Source organism: Triturus cristatus, chromosome 10 (assembly GCF_964204655.1).
Source record: "Triturus cristatus chromosome 10, aTriCri1.1, whole genome shotgun sequence".
Lineage (NCBI taxonomy): Eukaryota > Metazoa > Chordata > Amphibia > Caudata > Salamandridae > Triturus > Triturus cristatus.
This window is the reverse complement of record NC_140593.1, coordinates 881,236,872-881,245,001: the sequence shown is the minus strand read 5'-3', so window position 1 is coordinate 881,245,001 and position 8,130 is coordinate 881,236,872.

Here is an 8,130-nt window from a genome sequence, read left to right as displayed (position 1 = left end):
CCTAACTTGACAAACGATGTGACCGTGAGTGTGAGGAAATTGCTTTTTTGCATGATCACCCCCCAAAGTTCTAGACTAATGCTGCTGGTTTTTTAACTCTGGAAGTGCACAAGACTGGCTAACCAGACCTCAGTGCCAGTACTCTGGCCCTTAAAACTATATGTTTGATAAGTTAGCTTACTTATAAGTTCTTAGTAAGTGATACTAGGGATGCCCAGGGCCTGTAAGCTGAAGTGTCCCTCATGGATTGCCTGACTTATTCTGCCACCATGATTGTGACAAAGGTAAACATGTCTCCCAGCCTGCCACTGCAGACTAACGGAGCGGTTTGAAACTGCTATCTCGACTTTGCTATTTAAACTAACGGCATTGTCCTGACCTCCCTTTTTAATATATATAAGTTGCCTCTAAGGTGGGTCTGTCGAGCCCTAAGGCACTGTGCTTTATTAAAATGTATTTTTATATGTCCTAAAAGTAAAAACCCTCAAATTTAAGTTTTTGCTGTGGAGAGGCTAGTAGCCCCATTGGCAAGTATAGGGTTACATGCTGACAACTCAGCTGTGCTAAATCCTGATTGGGACTACCAAAGTTGGTACTTCAAGGTATCAAAAGAATCCTTATAATAAATTCGAATTGACGTCTAAGTCAAATGTAATCTCTCTTTTTTCTTTAAACTGTTTTATTACATTTCTGAAAAACAACTGTCAATAAAACGATACATAACCCCCCTCATACCCCCCCCGGGCCTTTGCAGCACATATATACAGATGAACAACATGTGGCAGTCCCAGCCTGGTCCTGACTGCAAACATCAAAACTCTGTTGAGTTCAAAGCATGGACATAGGCCCCCACTCAGTTTGTATTGTCCAAGGAGCAGATAACAGGCCCACACAGTGCCCAAACTGTTCCGGGTCCCTTTGCTCTGCCCAAGTCCTTCCTCCTTCCTCCCCTTACTCCTGAAGCCACCGATTACATATCTGTGCAAACTTGAGGGGGCAGCCCTGTGCCTGGTATATCGGTTTCTGTGCCGGCTGGCACCATTCCTTACTGACCTCCCAGTCCCTCACTGTCCGGATCACTATGCAACCCCAGAACCACACCACATCCCTCCTGGCAACCGCCAATACCACAGAGCAGGAGCGTATATCTATCTACCGTCACCTGACCCCATATACCCAGGCAGACCAATCGCAGAGTAAGCACCAGAGTAAGCACCAGGGCCTCCTCCACTGCCCCTGAAAGCCTATATTGGCCCCCCTCTGAGAAGGGACACAGTCACGGGCATCCCTAGAGTGTATGTCTCTTCCCTGCACGCAACTGTCTACTTCGCACCGCCCCATTGCCCAGATCTGGGTATGTGAGTTGTAAACCCGGTGCAGCAACTTCAACTGGATGAGCTGGAACCCCGCCCGAATAGCCACCTCCCCGGGATATTTACAGGCTGTTACCCACTCATCTTCCTCCAGATGACTCAAGTCATTTCCCCATAACTCTCTCAGCTGCTGCAGTGGAGCCCGCGTATTACTGAGTAGTGTAGAATACAGCTGAGAAATGGCATACCTGTGAAGCTGGTGGCCAGCGCCCTGTACTCAAATGGGCTCTCTTTCTTCAAATCTTGTGGACAGGAGATTCTCCTTTTCAAAATAACCATGAACTGCAGATATCTCAGAAACTGCCCCCAGCATCTCATATTGGTGCTGCAGGTTAGTGAATGTCAGCCCCTCCTTGCCACCCCATAGGTCTCCCACCCTGGAGACGCCTATCAAATCCCAAATGTCTGTGACCCAGTAACCTTCTGAGCTCAGACAGAGCCCTGGGGTCCCACAACAGGGTCTCCAGGGTCAAACGATCTGCCCAGCCCATCCTTCTTGTTGCATACCACGAAGTCTGCACCAGTGTGGCAGTCGGCTCCAGGAGGGCTGCCACCTTCCTTGCCCATAAAGCAACCACGTGTAGCCACTGGGTTCCAGTGCATCTTCTCTCGCCATCAGGTCCAGCTCACTCTGTTCAGCAAATTTCCAATCACTGGCCAGTATCAAGCAAGCCATTCAGTAATGCAACTGGAGATCCCAGAGGGCGATACCCCCATCTGCTGGATGCCTAGCGAGTGTCTCAAGAGCACACCTCGAGGCACCCCCATCCAAGAGAAAGACCCGTAGCTCTGACTCCACCACTCGGAAAAACGGTCTGGAACCTCCAACAGGGATTTCTGCAACACATAGAGAAACTTAGAGAGATAAATCATTTTGTACACTGCTGTTCTACTGAACAGGGCGCATAGGTTAACACATGTTTGCATATGTGTTAGCTGACATAAATAAAAACACATATGACATGCATAGAAATATTTGTATCACTTTAATGGTAGCCCCTTGGGCTATGCCAGACCATATAATTACGTGTGAAAAAATGGTGCTCCCACGGCGAGAAGGTTCTATTTTCATAAATGTGTGTGGTTTGGTAGGTTTCCCTAGATGGCCACCGAGCACGGGGCCAAAAACCCAGGTGACCCTCCTTGCAAAACCAGGTTGTTTGGTGATAGGCAATTTTGATGTCGCCTCAATACGTTATGGGTCCCTGCCTGTCGTGGGTACTTGGGCCTCCCACACGAGTGAGGCACCATTTTTTTTGGGAGACATGGGGGAACGATGGGTAGTAGAAAATTTGATGCCCGGTGATGCCACAACTTTCCCACACAAAAATGTGTGAAAAAAGTGATTTTTTTTTCTGCTAAAATTGAGGTTTGCAGGGGATTCTGGGTAAGGAAACAATGGGGGATCCACGCAAGCCATACCTCCCTGGAATCCCCCGGGTGTCTAGTTTTCATAAATGTGCGGGTTTGGTAGGTTTCCCTAGATGGCCACCAAGCACGGGGCCAAAAACCCAGGTGGCCCCCTTTGCAAAACCAGGTTGTTTGGTGATAGGCAATTTTTGTCAGGATACGCTCCACAGGATCCAGCGGCAGTAGAAAAAGGTCCACCTCCTGATATCACCAACACCCCTGTGTAACAAACAGGGTGTTCGAGGGATCAGGTGAGGGAAAGGATAGGGAAGGGAACAGCAGGGGAATTAGAACCTGTAACAAAAAGGAACACAGGCGTAAGACTTGTGCAGATAGTCCTACTCTCATTTGGTCTCGCTACAAGCATTCTGCTGTACCTGGGAACGTACAAAGCTGTCTACCATCCAACGGAGTGCCTCCAACATCCGTTGATGCAATCCAAATCTGCACTGAGATACCACAAGCATTAATGGTGTTTTTCCCCCCCATCCATGCACTCTGCACCAGCACTTACTCCTTCACACGTACCCCAGGCATTAACTCCTCTGCAGCAAATAAGGGTGCGGATTCAAAGAAACAAACTCCTCAGCCGGGACTCTTCTTTCAGCAGCCGGAATGCTTCGCAACAGAAACGTGCCCTCCCAGCACACACGGCAGTACGCGCGCGGTTCCTTCACTGCTGTACTCCGCTAAGAGTCCCCTGAGAGTTTTGAGGACACTGACTCGGTACGCCACCATGAAAGTCCACGGTGTTTTTACCGCTTAATGTCTCTCCGGTACCTGAGCAGTTCCGTTAATTTAGTCACTGAGCACTCACGGTAGTGCGCGGTTCCTATTCACCGCTGCACTCCGCTGTGCCTATAAAGAAAAAGAAATAGAAGGCGTGAGGAGCTCAGTGTCTCTTCTTCCTCACTCGGGAATACTCGGCAGCCGCCCGCCGTATTCCGCTCGGTGAAACATTCAACAAAGTCCAGAAACCCTGTGAGTGTCTATGGCCCTCACCAGCGGGTACTCACTATTCCGACGCGGCTTCTCTCCGGCCCGTGAAAGCTTCACCGGGTCTCCGTGCAGCCAGGTCAGGGCTGTCTGAATCAGCCTGTACATCCATACAGTCCAGGACGGAAATGACGGCAGAATTACCCGCGCCGGCTCACGCGATCAGAGCGCCTTTATCCCTTCTTCCTCGTTTTGCATCATGGGAGGTGTAGTTTTTGACCTAGGGATTCGGCAATGTAGGCGCCGCTGTGCCTGATTCCTGACAATTTTGATGTTGCCTCAGTACGTTTTGGGCCCCTGCCTGTAGCGGGTACTTGGGCCTCCCACACGAGTGAGGCACCATTTTTATCGGGAGACCCGGGGGAACGCTGGGTGGTAGGAACTTTGTGTCAGCCCGGTGGTGCCACAACTTTCCCACACCAAAACGTGTGAAAAAAGTGATTTTTTCAGATACAATTGAGGTTTGCAGGGTATTCTGGGTAAGGAAACGTTGGGGGATCCACGCAAGCCATACCTCCCTGGAATCCCCCAGGTGTCTAGTTTTCAGAAATGTTTGGGTTTGGTATGTTTCCCTACATGGCCGCCAAGCCCAGAGCGAAAAACTCATGGGACCCCCCTTGCAAAACCAGGTTGTTTTGTCATTGGCAATTTTGATGCCATCTCAATAGGTTTTGAGCCCTTGCCTGTCGCGGGCACTAGGCCTACCCACACAAGTGAGGTACCATATTTTTGGGAAGGCTTTGGGGAACGTAGGGTGGGTGGAATTTTGTGGATCCACACAGATTCCAGAACTTTCCACCACAGAAATGTGAGGAAAATTTGTTTTTTTTGACAAATGTTTAGGTTTGCAAGGGATTCTGGGTAACAGAACTTGATGAGAGGCAGTCAAGTCACTCCATCCTGGATTCCCCTGGGTGTCTAGTTTTAAAAAATGTATAGGTTTGCTAGGTTTCCCTATGTGCCGGCAGAGCTAGGGTTAAAAAACTACAGCTAGGCACTTTGCCAAAAAAGGGTTGTTTTTCACTGTGAAATTGTGCTGTGTCCATGTTGTGTTTTGCGCCGTTTCCTGTCACGGGCACTAGGCCTACCCATACAAGTGAGGTACCATTTTTCTCAAAAACATTAGGGAACGTTGGGTGGGTGGTAATTTGTGGATCCACACAAATTCCAGAACTTTCCACCACAGAAATGTGAGGAAAATGTGGGTTTTTTTGGCAATTTTTTGGGTTTGCAAGGGATTCTGGGTAACAGAACCTGGTGAGAGGCAGTCAAGTCACCCCATCCTGGATTTACCCTGGGTGTCTAGGTTTCAAAAATGTATAGGTTTACTAAGTTTCCCTAGGTGCCGGCAGAGCTTCGGACCAAAATTGACAGGAAAGCATATGACTAAAAACAAATCTGTGCCTAGTCGGCTTTCTGCCGCCCTGGGGGGGATATCGGGGGTTGGGGTTGCCCCGATATGCCCCCAAGGGGGGCAGAAACACTGTGGCTATTTTTTTTGGGGGGGGGAGTGGGGGCATTGGTATGCCCATTCTGAGCAGCCCCCACCCCCACACATAAAAAAGCCAGCGTAATCGTTGGCGTCTAGTGGGCTTTTTGTCCCCCGGGGGGGCAGATTGGTGGCTACTGCCCCCATCTTCCCCCCAGGGGGGCAGAAAGACTGTAATTGTTGCGGGTGGGGGCATTAGCATGCTCGTTTTGGGCAGCCCGCACCCTAATTAAAATTTGGGGCAGAAAGACTGAATTTAGCCCATTTCTTTATGGGGGAGCGAAGGCCCTTGCCCAAGGGGCCGCTCCCCCCCTGGTGTCTAGTGGGTGGATCCATGCTTGGGGATCACCCTCCTGGGGCGATCCCCAAGCAGGGATCCCCAAGCAGGGAGGGGTACCATTGGAAAGCAGAGACCCCCCCCTTTCCAATGATACCTCTCCTGTCTTTCTACGTGCCCGAGGGGCTGAGATAGCCCCCTGAGCACATAGAAAGTGAAACTGAAATCGGTTTCTGTGCAATGACGACAGCGCGACGTGCGTGCTGATCTTCATGGCACAGAAACCAGGGAGGGGGCCTCGGGAGCTGGGGAAGCTCTTCCCCCAACTCCCAAGGTCACAGGGTTGACATTGAAATCCCTCTGCTGTCTGCAGCAGAGGGATTTCGTGCCCTTGACCTCATGACGGAAGGGTTCCGTCATGAGCACAGGGGCACTGATGCTCATGGCGGAACCATTCCGTCATGAGCATCGAAGGGGTTAATGACAGTAGTTTTCCCAGAACTCCTAAAAAAGGCTCACATCCCCTCTTTAAAAAAAATCTAACCTGGACAACCAGGACCCTGACAACCAAAGAACCATGGCAAACAGAACATTCCTGGGCAAACTTATTGAAAGAGCATCTTTCTCCAATAGATCACAATTCATGAAAGACAATTCAGTACTCTCTGACATTCAAATAGGTTTATATCCAGGTAGAGGCAATGAATCGTCTATAATCTCTGCCTGGGATGAGCCTAAAATACAGTGGACTAGAATGGAGTTGCTACTCTTCTTCTCTCTGACCTTTTAGCTGCCTTTGACACAATATCTTACAATCATCCAAACACAGGAGGATGGCAGAATGGAGGGCACAGCTCTCGTTTGAATTGCAGCCTACCTACGCAACAAGACAAATATTATACACATACGTCCAATCTCTTCTAAACCATACCATAATAAAGTAGGAGTCCCTCAAGGATCAATCATATCACTCATGCTTTTCAACATCTGTATAAAATTACTACCAAATCTGATCAATGGTTTTGACATTAACTGCTATAACTACTCAGATGGATACTTCAGAAACCGGAAAGCCCAAAGGACATTAAAACATCAAAACTCTTTGATTGCCTCTGGGCCGTCGACCAATAGATGACATGGAGTGTCCTCAAATTGAATGTCTCCAAAACCGAGATACTCAACTGTGGTGATTGGAAAACCTACAACTCTCTCTGCACCTGGCCTGACAATCTAGGACCACCTCCAAAAATACCTAAGGAGGTAAAAAAAACCTTGGAATTACCATGGACCACATACTGTCAATGAATCCACAAGTGGCTAAGGTAGTCAAATCAAGCTTCGCACAATGAAAGCACTGTGAAGCATCTTCCCTCGCCTAGGATTCCCACACGAGGTTCAAGCTACCACCTCTCTTGTTTTATCAAAATTAGACTACACTAATGGTCTGTATCATGGCTCAACTTCGTCCCCTATGAGAACACTACAAAGAATTCAGAAATCTGCCGCAAGACTCCTCTTACATGTAAAGACACAAGCACACATCTCTCATGCCTTGAGGGTGCTACAACGGTTGCCAGTTGTCATAACATCCTCCTTCAAGTTCCTTTGTATCAAAGACAAAGCAATGCATGGCAAACGACCACTCTTTATCAGGAAAATAAATAAAAAAAATACATACACCAAAGGAACCTAGGCTCAACAATGGCTTCTCCCTCATAATTCCTAAATACAAGTAAAAAACCATGGGTGGAACATCTTTCTCTGTTCCAGCAGCTACACTATGAAACTCCCTCCCTGCAAACATAGGATCCACAGACAACCATCCCCACTACACAAGATTAGTCAAAGGCTGGCTCTTCCCCACATGACGACCATACTCACAATTCAAGAATGTACCACAATGTTATACTCAGACATGACAAACTATGCTTATCACAATATAGAAAAGAACGGTTGTTTTACAAGTACACATCATTGTAATCTGAGACTATGCCTCCTGTTATAAACAGATACATTTATATGAGTTATATATTACACCATAGGATACATGTGCATATCACACCATGTCAAAATTGCTGTTAAGTATATATAGGTGCATATATAGAGGGTTACATCTGCTACTAATAACTACAGTAAATGCCATATGTATATTTATGTATATATAAGTTAATTTCAGTTATTTGAAACCATAAACATGTACCACATAATAAATGTGGACTGCAGACCATGTAAATATTGCCGCTTCTATGTACATAAATTCACTGAAAAAAACATAGGTTTCAGGGGTGTTATAGTTAGCTGGACATTTCCCTTGTACAAAACCCTAGAAATTCCCCTATTATAGTTAGTTCAGCTAACTATAACTCGCGCCCCCGCAATGCACTGCTGATGACGTCACATATTACATCACTCATGACATCACTGATGACATCTCAAATGACATCACTGATCACTGATGACGTCATCCATGTGATAAATTAGTGCATCTTCTCACACCCTAATATAACCTTTGATACACCGACTCAAAATGTCAGACTTCCATTCTCAAAACCATAGATACTCCAATACCAATAACTACATACACA